Source organism: Ambystoma mexicanum, chromosome 7q, assembly GCF_040938575.1.
Source record: "Ambystoma mexicanum isolate Mex_15411 chromosome 7q, UKY_AmexF1_1, whole genome shotgun sequence".
In the NCBI taxonomy this organism is placed as follows: Eukaryota; Metazoa; Chordata; class Amphibia; order Caudata; family Ambystomatidae; genus Ambystoma; species Ambystoma mexicanum.
The window spans coordinates 676,253,721-676,278,475 of record NC_090941.1 but is presented as its reverse complement, the minus strand read 5'-3'; the positions used below and the strand labels follow the sequence as shown (position 1 = coordinate 676,278,475).

The following is a 24,755-nucleotide window of genomic DNA, read 5'->3' as shown; positions in this document are numbered from 1 at the left end:
GGAACACAAACCATACTCCAACCTTAGTGCTTCTACCGGGAGAGATTTAGGAAGATGGATAATAGTACGTAACAAATGACCTTCAAGCTTTGCTAGACAGTGTGCATGTGTACTGGGAATCACATCGAGCACATAGAGAATAGATGTTATAATACTCGTACAGTAGACTTCCAGGAAGCCTTCAATGTTTTCGCCTCCTCAACTCTATATAATTTTTTAGCACAAGCCATTTCTTCCATATTTATTCCCTAGTCCAAGCTTCAGAATAGGTTGGTGTTGCCTTGATTTTTGGAAAGCCCAGGTAGACCAATTCTATTTTCCTCTGTCGCTCCATTGCATCCAAGTACCATAGAAATGGGTCTTTTTCACACCTACCATTACTTAGCCACATTGGGCCTCATTATGAGGTGGGCGGAAAGGGGTTAAAGGCGCCGGAGCTGTTAACCCCTTACCGCCCTATTAAGAAGTCCGCTTGTGGGACCCGCTCTGGACGTCTGGTTTTACCAGACGTCCTTAGCGGGTTGACGTGAGCGGCCCAGCATGCTAACAACGGGCCCGTCATTAACGGGCCCGTTGTTAGCATGCTCCCCATTCCCATTGAGCCCTATGGAGGCTCAAATGGGAATGGGGATGGACCGGGTTCCCTGAATGGGGAAATACTGGGCCCTCCAAGGTCAGCAGAATGGCCTGGTATTTCCCCATTCAGGGAACCCGGACCCGAGTTTGGAGGCAGCCATGCCCTTATTAAGGGCATGGCTGCCTCCAAACTCGTCATTAGGCCCATTGTCTTAGTTTTTGCAATATTTATTATCATACAATTTTTATCTGCATAGTTTTTTAACGCAGTTAGCATCCGCTCAAGACCAATTGAGGTCCAATCAAATACTATTAGGTTATCAGCGTGACGCAGACAATTTATCTGGGTGTCATTTATTTTTGGTGGGAAGTTACGGGTGCTCTTTAATTCACTTTCTATATCACCTGTATAGATATTATACAGAATCAGGCCCAACACACAGCCTTGCTTTAGTCCCCTGTTTGTGTGCTGGTATGCAGTGTGTGAGCCTTTCTGATTTAAACGGATGGTTATAGATGTATTTGTGTAGAGCTATTGTATATGATATAATTGTATAAATGCCACGTTTCTTCAGTTTTTCCCACAAGATTGGTCGAGAAACCAAGTCAAAGGCCTTTAAGAAGTCCACATAACAACAATATAGATTCGTATCCTTCTTGTGTTTGTATTCAGCTGTTAAATATTGCAGTGTGCAAATGCTAGTAAGGGTATAAGCGTATTATAAGACTTCCTAAAACCCATTTGAAAAAGGCTAAGTATTTGCTATCTTTCTCTCCAGATTATTAATTCTCCCAATAGTATGGTTGCAAATATTTTTGGCTCAATAGCATCATTGCCAATAGGTGGTAGTTGGATAGGAGCGCTCTGTCTCCACTTTTAAAAACAGGGACACGTGCAGATTTAGCTATCTGGGATAGAGCCTGTTTTTATTACGTGTGTGTAGATAGCATTTCGGACTTTTACCCACACCTCGGGTCTATCTTTTAATACTATGTTTGAGATGTCGTCAGGGCTGGGTGCACGTGAAGGCTTTATTTCTTTAATGATTCTTAGAAGATTACCTTCTCCTATATCAAGGCTAAACTTTTCATCCTTTATTTCTCCCAAATCTTTACCCCTACACTTTAACGTAGGGCTGGTATCGAAGTTAGATAGTTCTGTGGTGGAATAAAGACCTTGTATATAATTAGACCGGATGTTTTCAGATATCGGATTTAATTTGATAGTTGTTATTGCTTTACAAAAATCCTTATAATATGACCAAAAGCTACGTGCGTCAAAGGACTACAACGATTGGAACAATCTTCACCAATTAGAGTTGTTTAGAGAGCATTTATGTGTTTTTAACCAATTTTTCTGTTTGGTCTTAAAATTAATAATTCTGCTTTGTTTTTCCAAGAAATTCAAATCAGGGCAGCTTTAACTGCCGCTATGGACTTTCTAAGGAGGATTTTCCTTTCATTTAAGGTGGTGTCATAAGGAACATTTGCTTTCTTCCCATTGTTTTTTCTACGCCCATGGTTTTTCATGCAACCTTTCTGGATATTTACTGAAACCATTTTTTTCAAATCCCAATCTACCATATGCAGCACCTTTGCCAGGCTTTCTTGATCATGCCATAGTACTTTGTTCACAGTCTTTATGTTTTTACCCGATCATTGTAGTCAGTTACCCTGTGTGTTTGTGGAAGCAACTATATTTCTGGTAAGGTTCAAGGCATTTTCTTTAATATCAAATCAACCTTACGTGGTCACTAGGGTCGTCATGAATAATTTCAATTTGGCTGCATCGAGATCTAGTGACTGGATCAACAAGTACGTAATCAATTTGCATTCTGAAAATCCCATCTTTCTTTTTAATTGTATTGGTTTAAATTCAAACCTTTAAAATATTTTACATCACAAAATAAAAAATAACACATTGAACTTTGTCATTTCTCCCCAAATTAACTTCCTCCCTTTTGTCCCCAGGTCTAAACATTACTCAATCATTTTTTGTTGTGTATAGAACATACAACATTAGGGCTAGCCGTCTCTTAATTACTCATTAGTGTCTTTTAGTCTCTCTTGTATGACGGCCAGGAAGGAGGTCAATGGTATAATTAGTTTCATATCCAAGCCGTTCCACAAATCCCATTTGACCAAGTGAAAGTGTCTAAACTTGGATTGTCAGCACAAAACTCCAAGTATGACCGATCATAATAGTCAAAAAAGTTATTACACTCACACTTTGGGGAAGACCCCTTTACAACTGGCGATGCAGATTTCTGCTGTTTAAGTCACCCACAATGAGGATTTGGCCTGAAGAAGATCTTTCAAACCAGTAACAAATTATATCGTCCAGGGTCCTATGTAGGTGTTTTGTGTACCTACCCCCCCCCGGGGGATCGTATAGATTTATAAAGAGCATCTTTAAAGGGTTATATTTTGGCAATTGTAGTATACCTGTCAGAACACATGGAGAGTGATTAAATGTAGACATTTCTGAAAAGGAATACACCACGTTTACCCCAATGGCTAAGCCGCCACTAGCTCGCCCCCACTTTGACGGGGTGGCGTTTCTGGAAATAATCCCAAAGTCATCTATAGCAATGTCCTCAGTACACCAAGTTTCTTGGAGAAAGAAAATGTTACAGGACTCCAGGGACTCCCTCCCCTTTGGATGAACCAGAAAAGAACGATAACCCTGCGTATTCCAGCACATCCATTTTTGTTTGTTTTGTTTCAAGGGAAATCAGTTTGCGCTGTTCGTCAGGCGTTCAGGCTTCCAGTATTCTACAGCAGGTTGGGTGGGCTCTGCCATATCCGTTTATGCTTGGACTGCTCACAGTGCTTCTCAGAAGGTAGGGGAGAATGTCCCCTAAATCCTTTGGTATGTTTAACAATGGGTCTGACAGTTCTATGTTCTTTAACTTTTCTGTAAATTATCAAGGATAGACCCACTGTGGTGAAAAGGTCAGTGAATGACTTTAATGATGCCACAGTGAGAGGTGATGCAAATTCCACCAATGTCCAATATGTATCGCTGCCGTACCAAGGTAATTCAATCTTAGTTATGTCCGCTGATGTAATTAGATTAAAAAACTGCAATTTCTTAAAGATTGCCAGAAGGCATGATCTGTTGAGTAAAGGGCTTTGGTCATTAGGATGATCCATTTCCCGAGATCTTTCAGTGCATTTGCAGAAATTATTTGTTTCTCGAATTCTAAAGCAGAAATATTGTTCAAGACGTCATTTTGAACATCTTCCATGATCGAGTCGCGTTTATGGTGTCCTTTTCACATCATGAACAGCTTTTGACCAGAGAACCTTTTGCACTTGCTAGTATGGGCATAGAAGGCTCAACCTGTCCCTTGCCCGCATTTTTAAATGGCCCGTGCAATTTTACCTGTTGCACTGTTCCGTCTGGCAGGTTGTTTGTATTCAACAGAGGTTTTTCAGTTGAGATCATAGGTTGCCGCCTTGAGAGAGCCAAAGATTTAGTAAGTCTTCCTTCTATACTTTTAAAGGGGGGGTGCTGAGCTTTTGAACTGCTTATTTTCTACTTTGGCTGTTATATAATCAAGTACTACTGGAGTGAACCAGATATGACATGGTAAGTAGATAGCCCTTAAAAATAAGGCATATGTATATAAATCACCACTGAATACTGTGAATGTATACTTATGTTTGCGAGGGATACTTGCCTGCTTTCATTGGTGCTGGAGCTTCCTGCTTGCAGCCCACCCGCCCGTTACAGCAATCTGTACAGCCCAGATGCTGTGATCTACTCAGACAGCTGCACAGGGAGGCCTGGATCGTTATTATCAACCTGATGATATAATATGTTACGTTAAGGAAACATGTAAACACGTGTGCACTACAAATGGCCTCTTGGCATGCACGCCAGTCATGGTGATTGCTGGTGAGCTAGAGTAACAGTTAATGTTTTAATTATGCTGTCTGATCCTACAGGTGGCTTCGTTCTGTATGGCACAGAGATGGTGTGAGTGCAAACACCATCAAAGGGGAACTCGGGAGGATCTGCCACTTGAGACACGTGGGTTCTGGGAACATTAACGAATGAAGCATCAGATGATCCAAAGGCTGCTATTAGCTGATTCTGAAGGAAAGGCTGGTGCATGGCAAAGCATATAGGTCAATCAATGAGGCGAGATCACTGTTGAGCAATTAAAACCATACCAAAAAAACACTACAAAAATGCATTAAATTCATTACAATAAACTATTAACATATTGACAGAAGTCAGGTAAAACAGATGTATATAACACATATGAACAATATGATTGCCTTATTGGATGTGATAGGAATTCGTTTGCATCATTTCAACAAAAAAGACTGGCAAAATGGGCAATGGACGTGAAGAATATTGATGATAGACAGACTGGGTTCACTAAAGGAGTTGGAGTCGAGTTAAATCTTATTTTGCTGAACCTGTTAAAATTAGACTCCTTAAAAAACAACAAACATCTTTTTTGGCATTTATAGATCTCCGTCAAGCCTTTGATAGGGTCAATAGGGTGACCCTATGGAGGAAATTGGAAAAATGGAATTGCCCCATGGAGTGGTTTCACATCATCAAGCAACTTCATTCAGATACATCAACACGAGTAAAACTCAATGCTAAAGGTGACTTATCTGAGAAGATCTCTACAGAAAGAGAGGTTAAACACGGCGGCCCTCTCGCAGCGCTTCTCTTCAAATTATACTTGCAGATTTGCCAGATGCCCTATTAGACTGTAACTCCTTTTCACTGAAACTAAATGGGCACATGATCAGTTGGGCAACGTATGCTGACGATCTGGTGATGGCAAACGCCACACAAATAGGTTTACGATGACTACTGGCGAAATTTGAGATCTATTTGCATACCAATGATATGGAAATTAGAAACTTAGTGCGAAAGGGAAAAACTTTAAATGGTACACTGCAGGAAAACAACCGGAGGGATTGGAAAACATCAGATATCTCAGGATCTTACTTAATAAATCAGTAAGACAATGGCAGTGGTCAGAAGACCTGAAGTCGAAAATTTCTAGCCTAAAATTACAAGGAGCAAAATTACATCGCGATTTCAGCAAGTTCACATGCATTCCAGTATTGTTATTCTATCGCCAAAAAGTGGCAGCTGTGATTACTTTTGGCAGTGAAGCCGGCCTTAACACCAGTAACACCTTCTCGAACCTTTTAGAAGGCCAACTGTGGCAGAAAGTTCTATAGCTGCCGAAACACGTTCAGCTTGTTTCCATTGGTTACGAACTCGGTCTACGATCCTTGAGTTCATTATTGCTTTGGAAATCACTTTGCTTCCTGAGGAAAATAACGATGGAAGAAAGCCCCTCCCCTTCAAGATCTTACGAGAAAGCAATGATAATTCTTATCAACGATTAATAAAGGTCTGGTCAACAAAAATGTTAAGGCAGTTGGTCCACGTGGGAGCAACTCTTGAACTTCTACATAAAAATCCTTGTGCTGTCAAAAATAAAGTAAGGGAATGTGACTGGATCAGGACCATCAACAGCAGAGCAAAACGTGCAACCAGCATAGCCCAAGTGCATGAATTAAGAGGGATAAACCAAGTTCCGATGTATCTTCAAAAATTCCCTTCGAGATATCACCGGGATCAGTTCCTACGATTACGACTAAATCAGTTGCCAACCAAGGAGATACTTTATATGAAATACGATATGAACACTGTAGATAACTGCTGTTGGTTCTGTAATAGTGATGTGAAAATAGTGAAACATTTAGTAACTGAATGTGTGTCACTAAAAACCAAAAGAACTGCCATGGGTAAGTTTGCGCTGCTAAATGGCAACATGGAAGAGTGGTGGGCGGCCCTTCTGTCTGGCAACAAACAAATGCTGACTTTTGCAGTCATAAACTATTTAGATAGATTATTCAACAAAGGATGATGGAGATGACTTGGCTCCAGTCGCCATGAAGGGCGAATCCAGACTGCTTGAGTACGATTGTTTGATTACGACCAGACTATATTATGATTACAATCTATGTATGTGAGATATTAGGATGAGATATGGAATTGGGATTTTGTTAAAAAAAAGTTGTATAAAACTTTTTAATAAACTGATACAAATAAAAAATAATAATAAGATATTATATATGCCACAGGTCATTACAGAAGATGGCATGATGGGCTTTAGAACATCGATGCTTCAGATACCAAGCCTCTTATATAGTTTGCTACAGCAAACATAATTGCAGTGCCTGCCACTTCATGGACCCAAGCCAGGGCCTCCTGCCAAAGCCTCAACCCAGCCTCTAGCAGCATGGCTTACGCCAATTCTTCCCCAGAACATGATGACGTGGTTAGAAGAACAAGACGTTGGCCACTGTGGACTGGTTGTAGCACTCGAATGTGTATAGACATTTATTAGACTCAAGGCCCTTCCACCATCCAATTTATAAGACACAAGGAGGTGAAAATATGACCTAAAAAACGTGCAGATAAAACACATGTCAGGACAGACCACATTGTCTAGATGCTGCTCAATGAGTCGCACAGTCTTAATATAAAATTGTCGCTGTCAAACCAGGATTCCTAGCGACCAAAAGGATACCCAATACCACTCTTTTGGGTAAACTCCATGATTTCCCAGATGAAGTGCATCTTTTAATGATTTACCCACCCCTTACGGTCAGAAAGGCATGGTAGCGTAGAGGCTTGCCACAGGAGCCCTCGCTCATCCAGGTGGTTCTTGTCCCCCGATGAGCCAGGCCTCGTCCATGTACTAGCAGAGAGAGAGCATCAGTGATCACTCTAAAGCCTGCCACTGCCTGACCAGTCCTGACTCCAATTCCCTTTCTAACTGAACATGGGATGGTACCTGGGGGCACACAGAAAAGTATATTTAAAAAAAACTGTTTATCAGTGTTAGTGGCTGTCTTCACAGCTCACTCTGCTAAGGGACTGATCTTTTCACTTTTTCTGGGTATTTGCATATTTGTGCCATTCGGGAATGACACATTCAGGGCTCTTTCACCCCCAACTCGCCAAAGCCTGTCCTCATCATTCTTGAGTTCCTGCCTATGCTGAGGCTGGAAAAATCAAGAACTAAAGTTCACCAACAGGCCTAACATTGGACAGCCGAGAGGGAGCTCAGAAGGGAGAGAAAGGGGAGTTCAGATTGATCCAGTATGCATTGGTGCACGGTTGCTTTTAGTGAGACCTGGGCCATATATCATTGTATAGTATATCCCGGGGGACTGAAGTGGCACTCCCACATTGGCCAATTTCGAGCCAAATGGGCCAGTATGGCTCGCAAAAGCAGTAGAGCCTGGAAATTGACCAAGGGGAATGCACGCCATTGACATTCCCCCGTGTTCACTGGCAGCATGGCTGTCAGCGTGGCACTCCCTCTCATCACGGAAGCACCATCAGCGGCACTGTCCACCGTGCCCGGGCCGCAGCTAAAGACACAGCACGGGCAAACAAAATGAACCTTCCACTCCCTACCTATTTAGGGTGCCGTGCAGAGGCACCCCTCCCAGCGCCGCTCTCATCCTGCCTGGGCCGCACCTCACAGACGCGGCCCGGGCATGTGCAATGAACCACCCCTCCCTCCACTAATAATCTTGTTAGTATGCAGACGGTCACCCCCCCCCCCACTTGTTGCATGCATCCCGGATGCTAACTGAGCCATGCCCTTTCCGCCGCATCTTGTTTGGACGTGGTTCCTGGGAACTGGGCAGTTCCCAGCAACCATTCCAGGCACATTTCCTTTTTTTTAAAAAACATTATTTTTCATCTTTTAGGGACACATTAGCTTTCTAGACTATGCCATCGGGCCATAGTCTGTGAAGCCAAGTATGTTTCTTGCTTTTATACACCAAGATATGTTTGGCATGCCGTTTATTTCAATGGCCTTCTATTTATGAAACAGTGGTTTCTGTGCAGGGAGTGTCTTTTTGTCCTAATTTTCTTGAGTGACCAGCTCAGAATTCGGTGCCATATTGCGCGCCTCAGTGCCCAGGATGGCCTTTGCTGAACAGGTCAGGCGAAGTTACGTACAAGGGGTGAACCTCTGCAAAATGCTCTCACCATACCCCCACCACATTACAAATATTCACAATAAATGTTCTTAGACGCCGTATGGGTATGTCTGCATACAAAAATGTTTTTCCCAAAATTAAAAGGGTTTTTAATAAATGGAGTCGTTGAAAGTTTTGATAATTATCATGTCGTTTTATACACTATAATAATGAATGCCCCATGTCACAGTAAGTGCATTTTTGTACATGTTAACTCCAGCTCTGCAGTGCGTGTGTCCCTTCTCCCCACTCCCTTTGTTTTTCAGTGATTCCTTGACTGTTGGCCCTCCCCCCTCACTCCATCCATCCCTCCCACCACACTTCCATTGGTTGGCAGTCCGTTGTGACTGCTGTGGTGTACCCGACCTCGCTGCCCCCAGCGCCATTTCCTCTCTCCGGTGCTGGGGTGAGACCAGCTGTTCAGTGGCACAGTAAGGTGCATTTAGGTAAATTTGTTATCCAGCGCTGCAGTGCATGTGTCCCTGCTCCCCCTCCCTTTGTTTCCCAGGTGATTCCTTGTTTGTTGGCCCTCCTCCCTCCCTCCCACCGGGCTGCTATTGGTTGGCTGGCCCTTCAAATCGGCTATCCAAAGCAGCCCCTGCCATGGCAGCCCCCTCAGTCAAGGATCAGAAGCTAAGGACAGCTACAGTGGTGTCTGCCAGTGTCCAACGTGGTAGCACGTAGCCTGCAGCTGTCGACCTGCTGCGACTATTCAGGTAAGTCGAATCTGGGTGTGTAGTATTGTGCTGTGCTAAAAAAAAAACATAGCCTTTTTTTGTCCCTCTTCAAAGAAAGTTGAACCTGGGTGTGCAGTATTGTGCTGTGCTAAAAAAGAAAATGAAGCCCGTTTGCCCCTTCTACGAAAGCTGAATCTGGGTGTGTAGCATTGTGCTGTGCTAAAAAAGAACATAGCCTTTTCCCCCCTTCTAGGAAAGACGAATCTGGGTGTGTAGTATTGTGCTGTGCTAAAATAAAAACCGTCTTTTTTCCCCCTTCTAGGAAAGTTGAATCTGGTTGTGTAGTATTGTGCTGTGTTTAAAAAAAAATTAGCCGTTTTCCCCTCTTCTAAGAAAGTCTAATCTGGGAGTTTTTGCATTCCGGTAACTGTGGCATTGTTGCTTGTCTCTCTAGGCTTGATGTTCATTGTTGTGAGTTGCGTGTTCCCCTCCTGTGTCTTCCTTTGTTGTGACCCTAGTGCCTGCTCTTCCTCCTCCCCCCTGAGTCTGTGTAGCCCAGGACCGTGCGTCTCCCTCTCTCTTATTTCACATCCTTCTCCACCTGCCTCCTTTGCACCCTCTATGGTGCTCTCTTTCTCTCCAATCTTCTCTAACTGCTACTCTATCTCCTACCCTATCCCTCTCACTAAGTCGGAAAGGTAGATGTTCAAGAGGGACATGCTGGTCTCCAACCCTGGCCTCTCTATTGCTGATACTTACACGAGTGCTTCCTCCAGACAAACTCTCACTGACATCCTCTTTGTCGTCCCCTCGCCAGACCTATGAACCTTTCATATGGTCTCTGTTGTCTCTCCATTTTCTTACCCTCCCATTAAGAATGGCACTAAGTGGGAGGTCCTCTTGGCCCCCTTCCACTCCTCCAAGACCATCATTAACGTCTATCTTAATGGCACCATCTTGGTTCAGGGTCCTCAGCCCAATCTCCTCCCTTTTGATAGGGGTTTCCTGCATCCTATGAAATTCCTCCATTCTCCTGCTACTCCTACCGCAAACTCTCTGGCACCCTCATTTTCCTCCTCTGCCCATCCTTGGGACCCTTTACCACCTCCCCAGGGTGTACCTCAAGCCTGTATCCCTACGCGGAAGTCTTTCCAATGTGGCAACCTGCTCCACGTTGTTACTCTCAATCTCGTTCTGCTGTCAAACACTCCACTGACATCGGTCACCTCCTTGAAGAACTCGACCTAGATGTCCTTGCTCTCACTGAGACATGGTTTACGGCCAGTTCTGTCACATGTTTTGACACTCTACTCCATGTGGGCTACAAGATCCTCTAAGAACCCGGGACAAACTGTCCTCGAGGTGGAGTAGGTCCCGGCTGCTGTCATCCCTACGCAGGCCTATTCCTCCTTTGAATGCCTGGTCTGCATGCTCTCGATCTCTCCTGGTCTCTCTCCAACTGTGGCCACCATCTACAGGCCACCTGGCCAGGTCACCCTCTTCCTCTCTGAATGGGCTGACCTCTGCTCTACTCTACTCTACTCTACTCTCCTTGCTTCTACTTCTAAACTTCTCTTCCTCAGAGATCTCAACATCGACCTGGATGCTTCTAATCCCAACTTCTGCAACACTCTCTCTCTCTTTCCATTCTGCCCCTGGCCCGACACACTCTGCCAGACATACTCTGGCCGTTCTCATCATCTCAGACATCCCCCTCTCTAACCCTCTCACCACTCCTCACTCTTGGACTGACCACTTTCTACTCTCCTCTTATCTGAAACTCTCTATCCCTCAGGCAAAGCCCCCTACCCCAGCACTGCCACCTACCTTCTTGGTCATTCGGCCCATGAAGAGTTTGTCAGTGCATGCCTTTGCCTCTACTTTCTCTGCTCCTCCTACCCCTGTGGCTGACTCACACCCTGACATGGCCCTCTCTAATTTGCCTCTTTATATTTCCAACACACTGGACATCTTTGCCCCCGTGATGAGAGTCCGGCTGAAGCCTAACTCCAAGTGCAACTCTTGGTGTGATTCTGACTTCACCATCCGGAAACGCAAGTGCAGGGTGGCTGAGAGGAAGGGGAGGGCTTCGGGTGAATCCTCTTACAAACTGGCCTGCCACCTTCTCCAAAAGCAATACAGACTCTCTGTCCTGTCCAAGAAGAGAGCACACATTCAAGCTTGCATCGCTGCGGCCTCTAACAACATGGCTGAGCGCTTTAAAATCTGCAAGGTAGTGGGCAATACTGTTGCAGTCTTTACCTCTCCTGTTCCCGCCCAGGCCCTCTGTATGGGTCTGGCATCTCACTTCTCCACTAAAACTCAGGACATCCTGTCCTCTATCTCCTCTCCCTCTTCCTCTCTCAGCCCCTTTGGCAATCTCTCGCTCTCCTCCTCCTTTCTCCTCCTCCTTTCCCCTCCTCCTCTCTGACAACACCTGACAAGGTTTCTAGACAAGTCTGACCTATCAAAGTGTCATCCAAACAGGTGCTCCCCTGCTCCTCCAGAACCCTCAAGGACCATATTGATGCCCTCACTACAGCCTTGGCTGATTCCTGTAATCACTCTTTTGCCACTGGAACGTTCCCCTCTCCCCTTAAGCACTCCCTTGTGCAACCCCTTCTCAAGAAGCTGTCTGCTGATCATACCTGCCCGGGAAACTATCACCGTTTTCCATCATCCCTTTTCTGGGCACACTCTTGGAAAAGCTGGCCATCTCCCAGCTTACTGTCCACACAGAGTCTGTTGGTTGTCTCGATGACCATCAGTGTGGATGCAGAGCTGCAAGAGGCACGGAAACTGCTCTCCTGAACACCCGTGAGGATCTGCTCTCTAACCTCGATTCCAGAATTCATGCTGTTCTCATCCTCCTTGACCTTTCCTCTGCTTTCAACAAGGTCAACCACGCCTTTCTGATTAATCGACTCAGTGAGATCCTGGGCATCACGGGTCAGGCCCAGGAGTGGTTGACCGCCTTCCTCTTGGACTGCCCCTCCCAGGTCCAACTTGGTCCCTTTCTCTTCGCCACCTCTCTCTCTACCAGTGGCATCCCCCAGGGCTCTATCCTCTCACCCTGGTTTTTCAACCTCTGCTTGGCCTCTTTGGCCCACCTGATCTCTACCTTCTCCTCTAACTTTCAGTGTTATGCAAATGACACTCAGCTCTCCTCCCTTCGCTCAGCTACTTCCAACTCTCTAAGAGTCAGACACTTCTCCAGGCGCAGAGAAGGGGAAATATCTCTCTCCTTTGCAGGTGCCTCCCTCTGGAATGGCTTCCCTGCCCCCCTCAAGCTAGAGCCGGACCACCTGAAGTTACAGAAAGCAGCTCAAAACATTCCTCCTCTCCTTGGCTTTCTCCCTCTCCTGCAGACCTATCTGTCCACTGTTCTATCTGGTTGCTTGACTAGCCTCAAAGACTCACAGGATACCAGGCTCTTTCTTGATCAGTCACCCTAGCACTGCCTCCAGGCCTACCACGCACTTGGGGGCTGAAAATGTAACCCTATAGTCCCCGTCTCCTTGCACTACCCAGAACCGCACTGACCTCGCTGCATTACTCAGAGCATTGCTGCCCGTTTCCCATCCCCTCTCCCTTGCACTTCCCCCGTCTGCCTCCCCTTGCACTTCTTGTTTCTCACACTTGCACAATCCAAAGGACACAAGGCCTAGTAAGATTGTTTGTCTTGTCCTCCCTCGGTCTTCCTTCCCTTGTCTTGTCTAGAAACACTTGTGTACAGGCGTGTTATAAATGACCTATCATATCATATCAAGAGGGGATTTTTGTAGAGTAAATATTCTTCTTGTAGACTATTTAGGGCGCACTCCAGTTCTACACTAATCACCCCTAAAATAAAGAAATCCAAAGTACGAGGTAAGTCTTCCTCGCTCCTGGCTGCAAAGGAACCAAATGGCTCCTGAAAAGGAAACCAGATTTCCTGTATTTTGGTAAAGATCTGAAAAGCTGGTTCTTGAGCAACCCTTGAGGCCTGGGTCTCTACTGCCTTCTTTTTGCCCGGCCTCGCCTCCCCTCCCACTTTATTAGCTCCCCATTCCCTTGTATTAATCCCCTGCAATCGGCTTCCCTCACGTGCATGGGCGTAATTTTAGGGGGGGCAGGGGTGTTTTTTCCCCCCAACTTTCATGGCACACCATTTTCTCCCCATTCATTTGGCTGGGGCAACTTTTCTTCAGATGGCATGTCCCGCCCAACTTTTTCAGCAAAGTTACTCCACTGCTCGCGTGTACTTTCCACTATGACTGCTAAAGCGCTCCGTTGCTTCCTGGAGCTAGGTCTGTGGTCAATAAATACCCTAATAATAATAGTCTTTCTTTGTTTAATAGTTTTCAATTAAATAAATAAATAAATATAAATAAAATGAGATTTAATAACTCCATGACACTGTTCGTGTCACCACGAGGCGCTATATGAAACTCCCATATGAACACAAACATGTATTATCTATGATGTATTGTCTTGCTGATTGGAAAGTACACGGCAGGTGGTGCAGATAAATTAATTTATTCTAATGACATAACAAATCACCCACAAATGACCCAGAGGTTGATTTACACCTATTTACCCAAAGATGTATTGCATTATTTCAAAATAAGATATGAGATCCGCGTGCTGACATGCTAAACCGCCCCACTTCACAGCGCACACAAAGACACAGACAAGACATATGGGGAACCTTAAGAACTACAGGTTCAGGAGAGTGAACTCGGCCATTTATCCTAGTCGTGGTTTCTGGCTCAAACCAGCCCGGGGCCTCCCGCTCATTATTCACTGTTACAAGGGGTCATGTGATAAGCGTTTACCATTGAGGAAAATAAACCTGCCTTGTTTGATCATTCGATGGGATTAGTGGATAAGCAATGGATCCTTCCAGGATTAACACACTTCAGTTAAGGCGAAAGAAGTGAGCAGCGAAAGCAAACACAAAGACAGAACAACTTATTTACTCTCCTGCTGGGCTTTCTGACTCAACTCAGGCGACTGTAAAGAGCTTCACCTTGAACTGCTCACAAATGGGTTTACCTCGGAAGCGCGTGCGCCTGGTGATCATTAGTTATGTCGACAGGGAGCCTGTGACCCGAAGCAAAGTGACCCGTGCTCGCAGAGGAATCCTGCAAGGAGAGGAGTGCTCTTGTCATAACTCGCGCGCATATTCTCCGATGGCCTTTTAGCAAAAATATTTCTCATTTTCTGTTTTCATATTTCATAATCCTTTTACTCAAACATTGAAAAATCGACCGACCGAGACTTAACACGCAGACTTTAATGCGTACTGTAGAATTTAAATACTAAACCTGAAATTGATTTTGTAAATTTAAAAACAAAGTGCACAAGACAGCACAGTGTTAAGAGTACTTCAGAGAGGGTTTAGCTCTAACAGCAGAATTAGAAAGTCATCCAATTTACACATCAGTTAGCAGACGGGAGGTTTCTACGATTCCTCTGCAGATAACTTTTTGAAAGGAGGCAATATTCACCTTCAGACACTCCACTGAGGCAATATGACCCTCAGCGGTGGAACGAACAATTGATAAAGTTCCGGCACCCAAGTTAATGGCCCGAGCGAAGCAAGGGTCCCTTAATGAGGGTGGCAGTGCTGTTACTGACAAGGTGGGCCTGCCGCCGAGGGGCACATCGTCATTAGCACCCATGCAGTTCTCTACACGGGTGTTAATGTTTTAATTTTTTATTTTTAAAGAAACGTACCTGTAGAGGAGCAGTGGAATGCCTCTACAGGAAGTCCTGGCCCTATTCTGCCTATATGTTGGAAACCAGAAATTGCGACATGTGCAACGCCAGTAATAATACTTCTACCGCAGAGTCTTTGAGATGAGGTGTCCATTAAGAAATCCCTATGTGAAATAGCCTCGAATGGCTGATGATCTTCTGAGAGAAGCGCCTGAAGACGTGTGAAGATGTGACAACGAGAAGCTGATGACGTTGAAGAATGAGGATGACATACAATTTCTGTTTCTTCTGGTCCACACCTTTTATTTTATTGGTCCAGGAATAGTGGAAACTCCTTTGGTTCTCCCTGCTCTAGGAACTCATGCAGACTTGCCCATTTTGGACGAGCCTAGATCTTGAGTGTTTTCTGCCAAGATCAGAGCTGCTTTAGAGTTGTTTCCATGGGCTGCAACCAATATGATGGGAAGACCCAAGAGAATTATAGAGGAAGATGATAATGCGATTAACACATTTAGAGTAAAGCACATTATGGTTATAACGTGGTATCAACACATGAAAAAGGTGGGTGAAAGAGCATCCAAGGAGGGTTGCTACGTCTGTACTCTTGTACCTTATGTCATGAGTACTGCCGAACTTTAATTCCTAAAGAAATATCAGTATGATGCCGGATGTCTCATTCACCTTGCCGCATGCATGACCCGAGGACAGTTCCAAGGACATTGGGCTACCCTGCAATGGAGATTAAAATGGTTGTTCCCATTCCAAGATGATTATATTAAGACTACACAGATGGAAAAGGATTCTGCATGGAAGAGCAAGATGCTCACGTACCCTAGGGCAGGACAGGATGAAGTGGTCAATAGCAGAAATTAAGAGAATGGATTGTCCAGATAAAGATGAACTGGCCTGGATGCCTGGATTCTGGGAAAGAACGCAGATGCTAGTCCATGGACAAGTAAAGATCAAAAAGGGATGGGAAGAAGGATTGATGTCCTGTGCAGCTCATCTCTTAAAGAAGGAATATGTACAAGAAGTACAAAAGGTGAAAGACGAATGTCTAAAGTCATGGGGGCGAGCTTGCCAAGCTGTTGACATGGGTAAATGATAAATCAGGACCAATGTTTGCAATCTCACTTACACATTCAACATTGTGTTTTCAGCAAAAAGGGAAAGACGTGGGAGATAACAAAGGTTGCAAGACTATAGTTGATGTTTCAAGTATGCGAGCAGGAACGGTGATTCTGATGGATCGATATTGGGCATGTGGACCTAGAACCTACATGAAGTTGCCCAAGGAGTGGGGAGGAACGCGTTCCTTAGTGCTTGTCCATGGCTCCAGCGTTGGTGATTCCGAAAAGTGATCTGAATATTGGCGAATTTCCAAAGGCAGATGCCCATTTGAGGAGGAGGAGATTGAGTTTCTCAACCGAACAAGGAGAGAGAATTACTTTTCAGCAAAATTGATAGAAGCTTTCGATGCTATTCCGTATGGGCATAGGCTGTTCAGCAATACTGCCTGGATATTCACGACTATCTTTATACCTGGGATCCAGATGATGGCCAATGCTAAATGGCTACAAATTATCAGATGGGAACTTCTGCAGACCATCAACACTACTGTAAAGAGATTTAATGCGATCAATGAGGAATTAAGAGCTGTAAGACTGATGACTCTCCAGAACAGATATGTCCTTGACATGATCACAGCAATGTATGGAGGTGTTTGCATCAAAATCAGGCCATCATATTGCACGTCAGTACCTTCTCATTATGATGAGAATGGGACCTTGACGGAAGGCATAACGCTGCTGACGAAGCTACATAAGATGGATGATGAGACAGGAGATGTTGCAGATGACAGCTGGTTCGCATATATCTTCTGATGGGTTCCACAATGGATGGCAAATATCTCCATGCTGCTGGAAGCCATACTCGTGATGATGATGTTTGGATTCTGTGTAATCAGGATGATAAGTACACAGTGCAAGAATACAACAAAGAAAGCAGTAGGAATGAAGGTCATGATCAATGTTGAATCACGGTTCGAATCCAAGGAATTGACACATGAAGAAATCACAGACTGCTTAAAGACAAGTTTCTTAGCACCAGAGTGAACAAAGTTCCTGCATCCAAGAAACGACAGGAAATATATGGGACAATGGGTTTACTGCAACCCTAATGGCCGATGCAGCCATATGAGCTGGAGTGTTGATGAACACGTACAATCAGCAGGATCCATGAAAGGAGTAATGAAAATGTGGACTCCAAAGAAGCACTTTTTCAAGAAAGGATGTTAAAATGTGGAAGCTGATGAGGGAGTGGTCAATGAATCGACCAGAGGGGGGAGTGTAGAGGAGCAGTCGAATGCCTCTACATGTAGTCCCGTCCCTATTCTGCCTATATGTTGGAAACCAGAAATTGCGACATGTGCAACACCAGTAATGATACATATACCGCAAAGAGTCTTTGAGATGGGGTATCCATTAAGAAAGACCTATGTGAAGTATCCTCGAAAGGCTGATTATCTTTTGAGAGAAGCACCTGAATAAGTGTGAATATGTGACAAGCAGAAGCTGGTGAAGTCATGAAGACTGAGAATGACGCACTAAGAAGGATGAACAGAAAAGAGAATGCATAGGTGATATAGAATCTGATGGCGAAGTAAAGAATTGAGAAGACTTTCATGTGCGGAATGAAGACTGCATGAGTATGAAGAACACTGAAGAAAATGCAAGCTGTTATTGAACAGTTATTGAACTGTACAGACGCTGTAACGCAAGTAGTCCAAGTATTCATAAGGCTGGATATACATAGTAAATAGACTGAAGGCGGTGTCACCAACATATATTGCATATAGGGTTCTGGACATTCAATGGCATATTTTAGAAAGAAAGTATCCATGAAGGAAGATGGATTGGAAGCTATGTGTGTCACAGCAAAGAAAAGGCTTGAATTCGAAGCAAGATCAGAGAGGCTGTCTGGCTTGATGGCAAAACTGGCAAGAATTGGTTATCAGCGTGTGAGGAACTGTACACAGGAGAAGACAAGGCATCCCTTGTTAAAGTTGCAGAGAGAGAACACCATGGCTGGCAAGTTTCTTTATTAAAGACAGATAAATGCTATAATATGAGCAAATTCACGGTATCTGATCACATGAGCTGAGGATGAGAATAGATGAAGAGCATGGTGAACAAGATAGTGAGTGGAAGGAGGGAGTATCCTGAACCCCCCTCCCCTATTCCTACACTTCCTAGGTAGACCCAGTCGCAGCTGCTTTGGGTTCAGGGCCCCAGCCCCAGAGCACTCATGAGGGAATACCCCTACGAACTGTGACCCCCCCCTCGTAACAACCATTATAGCAGTGTAAGACCAGAGGTGAATAAGACTCCATTTTTGTAAGTCACCAACTCCATTTTGTAATGATAAAACAGCCGTAAGGCTTCAACGCAGGCCTGCAGCTCTCCCAGCCAGGTGTGCACAGCGAGCAAGTTCCTCCCCCCACCTCTTCCCCTTTGCCGTCTCTGCAGTTGTTCGGTTCCCATGAGAAGAATGGCTGCGAGAATGCAACAAAAGCCACACTTTATCTTCTGTCTTCCGTCTCACTTCATTGACCCAGATACAGCCCTGAGCAGGGGCCAGAGCAAAAGTTATCTGTCTCTATAAACCTTACCCACACCCCACAGACCCTGACCATAAAAAACGTAATCCCCATACCCCTTAAGACAGAATCAACAGTTAAAAGGGACCCTTGAGTCCATTTGATCATTCATGCTCTAATGTGGACAGAACCAACGTACCTTTTTGCATGCGAGATCATATAAACCTAATGATGGGGCAATGTGTATACGAGTAAACAATATAATACGTATGTCTAACTAGAAGTTCTCATGTTAAACCTAACAATGAAAGTGTGATGTATATTAACGTATGACACAAGAACGCTCATAGAAATAGATTGCAACAACGTAATGCATAACCAGTATAATACTGTACACGCCAGCACTAAGCTACCTCATTTTTCATAAATTAAAATGTAAATATATGTACAATATCGTGCAAACATGCTACAGCAGCCAATCACTCTCAACAAGCAACAATCCTCACTAAGGCTGCACACACAGACCCTAAGCTATGAACTACTTTTAATGAAAGATGAACATTGATTCAAGCACGTTTTTATTTTCTTGATGAGTTCTCTGTTTCCTTTGTTATGATGAGAGTGTTTAGCCAGACAGGCAATAGAGTATACATTAAACCAGTATGACCTGAAAGCAACGTAGTAAACCACGTGTAAAAGCCTGCATGTAAAATTGTGTTTTAAAGGCTGTGTTTCTTTGTGTAACAAGGAACCATACCGCAAAGAGGTTTAGAGTCTCTTCTACCCTTCACAGTGTCAAAGTAGATTAGAAGAGATTTAATGATGTTTGGACATCTAATCACTAAACCCCCCCAACAAAATGTATGCCCATGATGGTATGTGCCTCTTGTGACCTAGTATATCCTGAATTGTCTAAACAGGTCAAGCACAGTATCTATGGACGACGTTTAATCTATGGCCAGTAATAAATAACCTGCATTTGAACTATGTTTTCACAAGTGTTTAAGATACAGGTCTTTGAGTTCACCTGACAAACAGATTATGGTAGGGCAAATGTCAAATGGTTAGTGTAACAGAAGAAACAATACAAGTGTCAATTCTACATACCAACTCGATGAGCCCAGCTGACCGATTGACCCAGGACACAACGTCATCTCAACATCTGCCCTCAAGCCAACCAAGTGCCTCCGACCCTATGGCACCTATAGGTGCCCACTCTTAGTGACCAATCCCAACTATTCATGTGCCCCCTAGGCCTTCTCACAGCCTGATGACGATATTCATGTATAAAAAGGAATTGTAACATGTTTTTTGCAGAGCGCTCTCAGCGTTAGCAGAGTAGATTCTGCTTGCCCTATTTTAGATAAAACCTTTGATACCACCAGAACTTGGTCTTGGTCTCATTCCCTTCTGGGATGTGTTTTTATTGACTCCATTGGGAGAATTACTAAAAAGGTAACAGGCGCCCCTCTCTCAAATGAACACGGCATGATAACTTTTCAGTCGTTTTTAACCACTTTGAGAGTTTGCAGCCATATGCTTTTTGCTCACTGTACCTTTCACAGATGGAAAATATCCATTTGCATATCAGTCTTTGTCCTGCCCACATGGGCAGTCCAGCACTGAAATGCTATGGCAATTCCTTTCTGAACAAGAGTACCAACAATAACCACATACACGTGTTTCAGCCTTGTTGGGCATCATCAGTGAGGTAGAGCTGTGCTCCGTTGGGAGAATTACTATATTTGTGGGGGCCTCTCACTTACATTGGTGACCCCGAAGCGATAGCGTTCTTTTCTGTCCTTCTGGCACGAGACGTCCCCCTGCTTTGACCCAGAGTGCACTCCCTCAAGAGCCACCCGCCAACAGCAACCGGTACACCTAGACCTGCGCACGCAGTAGGGCGAGAGGGTACGGGATCCCCCTTTATAAAACCCACCGTGCCACTCGCCGGAGCCGGGCGTGGTCTTTGAACGAGGAGCAGCGCACTGACCGATCAGGTCCAGAGGGTCTCGAATCAAGATGGACATGTGAGTATCAAGTGCGGGTGATATTGAAAGGTGGGTGGGAGTCAGATTAGAGGGTCTTGGGACAAATGGCATAATTGGGTGAAGAAGGTGTGGAAATCTGTAGCACGAGGGGGAAAGGTTATAGGGGTCTGGGCCACTTCTCTTTTCTCTATATTCCACCCTACTCTTATTCTATAACATATGGCCATAAGGACAGCAACAAAGTATAAGGTGTAAAGAGGTTATAGGGATCCTATCTCCGTTGGGGGGTGGAAGGCTGCACCGCATAGTGCTATCTCGACTAGTACAGGATATATGAGTGCGGAAAACAGAGGTAAAAGGGGATACCATAGGGGTCTCAACGGAAGACCCGGAGTAGTATTTAGAAAAGCTTTTTCCAACTTCATCTTACCTATCTCTCTCTCCCACTCAGGTGGACTGGAGCAAAGTGGGGGGAGAGAATTGTTCTAGGAGAGTATAATTAAGCAGGGGTAGAAAGGGTATTGGGATGGTGAAGTACAATATACGTTGTCTATGTTTTCTGTTGTATGTGAAATCTGTTAAGTGTTGGTCTCTTTGTGGAAAACATTGTCGTGTTGTACATGAGTATTGATGAATAGATCTGATGTTGCATGAAAAGAGTTGTACTAATATTGATGTAATCTAGAAATATTGAAAAGTAAGTGAGCATTTCATGTTTTTTTATTTTTTAGAAGGATAGCAGAACACATTGCGTTGGCCATATGAGAAGTGAGAAGTGGTAGGAATTGCCAGTTAAGTTACGTAGGCGGTAAAATACCATGGGTGCATGGACGCCACTTGCACATATCTTTAAGACCTTGCCAGGGTATGCAGAAAAGATCAATAAATACCACAACCATTGGGTCGTGGAATTGAAGGGAGAAGGATTGCCCCAAGTTTGGCCACAGGGAGGGTTTTTTGATAAAACTGTACTAGATATGGTTGCCACTTGCCTGTCCATTAAATATAAAGGGAAGCAGTTGCAAAACAGGAGAGAAATAATGGACCTGTGGTGGCTGTTTGAGGAAATTCCCCCGGAGAAAAGCAGCGAGCATAATGGGTCTCCCCTGACAACAAATGGCAGTGAAGGGCCAATCACACAGAATGAGAAGACAATAGAGGTAACACGCGCATATCCTTTATTGTCAAAACCTGACACTGTATATGTAGAACAACCCACAGCGCCTCCCATAATCAAGCCGCCAGAGCACCACCCCCTTATGAGAGCCAAGGAGTAACTGGACAGGTGGGTACCCCCACAATCGATATTGAAAACGCTTACACAGGATTTAGATTCACGACTAACAATGCTCGAACTGAATTGTCCCACCTAAGGGCCACGGGAGAGCAAGGGGGGTCACTCACCCCCCGGGTAGAACGTGATGAGACGCCCCAGCTGAGTGTAGGGACGGGGGAAGATGGATGGAAGAAAGGAGAGATACTATTTCGAATAAACGACACCCCCATGAGAATCATAGAAATAAACACAGCTGACAGTGAACGCAAGATAGAAGAGGGAGGGGTGACGTCAGACAGGGAGGAAGAATACTGGTGTGACTAAGAAGGGCAAGAAGAAGAAGAAAGGAGGCTGGGTACTGCCACCAGTGGGGCTTCGTTTGGGGAGGGGTTGTCTCACACGGAAGAATGGAGGGGGGTGGCTATGGAACAGAACAGGGCGCATGGCTGTGATCGGGAAGAAAGGGAAGAAGGTGAGTACTAAAAAGGGGGGATTTACAGCTGCCACTAATACAAAGGGGGGCGGGGAGGCGAAATTACATACCATGGGCCCAAATGTACAATGCCAACTTGCTCAAACAGTTATCCCCACTGACAGGTGGTGCCAGCAAGTGTATATATGCTTTTGAGAAACACAGAGCAGGAGTGCCCTTGGCGGTGGTGGATGTTAAAAGCCTGCTGGTATCTGCAGTGGGAGACCAGGCAAACGGGGTCTGGGTGAAGGCAGGGTTCCCCGGAATAACACTAGATTGTGACCACCATGATGGGGCCTCATTCAACACAGTGCGAGCACGCGTGTGGGATGCATTGAGAGAAACATTCCCAGACACTCCAAATTTACAGTCAGTAATGCAGTGTACGATGGGCGATGAGGAGGATTCGACGTCTCATTCTCCAGGTGCAGGACATGTGGAGAGCGGAAAGGGGTATGGCCTGGGACCATTCAACATCCCCGTTCTATTTCATTATAAAAAGGGGGCTCCCAACGGAAGTACGTAAGGCCCTTGATAAAATAGCTGGGATAGAAGCCACGGGGTGGCCTGAAATTCAAAGCATCATAGTGCACCACTGTAAAAGGATCAAAGAGAAGGAAAAGGAGATAGCTCAGCGGCAGTTGGCAGACAAGGCTAAATTAGTACAACGCAAACTGCTGAAGGTCAGTGCAGTAGCAGCAGCTAGCACGGCAGGAAGAGAGCGGGAGGAGGACGACGGACAGATGGGAATACCAATGCAGATGGTGGCGAACTGGACAGGTAACTGACAATAGAAATGGTCAGGGGAAAATCAGTATGAGGGACCATAGTGGCCACCGAGAGGAGGACGGAGCAATAGAGGAGGATTCAAGGGATCAAGAGGAGTGGGTGCGGGGTATGGAGGGCTCTGAGGGGGAATGCAAGGGCAGTGTTGGAATTGTGGGAGGTGGGGACATTTTATGAGAGAATGTCGAAGCAGGCCCAATAACTCATATCCAAATTAACACCAGATTGGGCACCCCAACCCGGGGAGTCCCTATGGGCTAACGATGGGCGGGAACAGAAAAGACAGCCAGCCCGACTCAAGATACATGAATGAATGTCCAATGCCCCTCGCAAAATACATCTTCACACCCCCAGTGTCATGACAGTACTACCCTCATGCGCAGTAACACTTACGCAACCACTGCAAATGGTGCACCTACACCTTGTAGTGGGGCAGTGATGGTGACCGGAAATGTTTTTGACGTTGATGAACTCCCATAGCATTCAGCATAGGACAGCCCACAGGGAACACTTGCTTGTCCAGTACTTTCAACGACCCTTAGTGCAGCAGAGGAACCACTGGTGGGGGCGGCGATAGGAAACAATTTATTTTCATGGTGGATTTGGGTGGTCGAGGTTCCATACACTGAAGAGCTAGACATAACGGTGGGGGGGGAACTGTACGGGTACCCCTGCTGTATTACGAAGAGTCACCCATTAATTTGCTGTGAAGGGATCTTCTCAGCAAGATCAACATGACCATATCCTTCACTGACAGAGGAATAGAGTGCTCTAAACCAGGCATATGTGCAATTCGCGCCATGCTAGTCATACACACTCAAGCAAATTTCCCACAAACACACGGCATACCTGGACATGTTCCTACAAGGATTGAGGATACTATCGAGAGTAGTGCCAGAATTGAAGAGGGAAAAATGGAGGGTGCCTTGAGAATTCATTTTCCGCTCAATCGCAGACCCAGAAATAGTGTGCCAGGGTCCATAGTATCCCTAGATGTACATGCAGTACAAGTGTCATCCCAAAGAATAACAGTAATAGCAATGGATATGCAGGGATGCCAGTGGAGAACAGTGCTGTTCATTGACATCAACAAGGCCCTGCGAACCCTGACAGATGAGGAGATTTTTTGTGACAAAGACGACGATGGGGAAATAGTGATGGAAATTGCAATTCCCTGTGATGTCATGATTCAAAGAAGAGAGGTGCCACTACCTCTCGTAGCAGTGATCAAAGCTCAACCAGCATACTTTGAGGAAGACATGTGCCAAGTACCACAGCAGCTGTGGACCACAGGCCCACACGATGTAGGGTTACTGCACAAAGTGACACAAGTAAAGATCAAGCTCAAGCCCGGGGCCATTCTACCCAGAGTAAAGCAATACTCCCTATCTAGGGAAGCTGAGGATCGAAATGCACACTGACCACTCAAAGGACCACAGCATATGAGTTGATTATTTCTAGTGTGAACATTCATATTGTGCGGTGCAAAAGTGTAAACCCAGCCACATTTATCACAGAAGCATGCACAGTAGAAGACATGCAGCAGCACGACTGCGCCACATACACAGGAGATGATGATATGCCTAAAGCACACGAAAATGCACTGTCAGAAGGGGAAATATAC

At 45.0% G+C, this 24,755-nt stretch overlaps 1 protein-coding gene across 3 annotated transcripts in view; it reads right to left on the bottom strand.

The window, feature by feature from the left end:
- The window catches only part of ATP8A2 (ATPase phospholipid transporting 8A2), a 3,773,191-nt gene that overhangs the window by 1,828,235 nt on the left and 1,920,201 nt on the right, over positions 1 to 24,755 (bottom strand). The gene's annotated exons all lie outside the window — the stretch shown is intronic.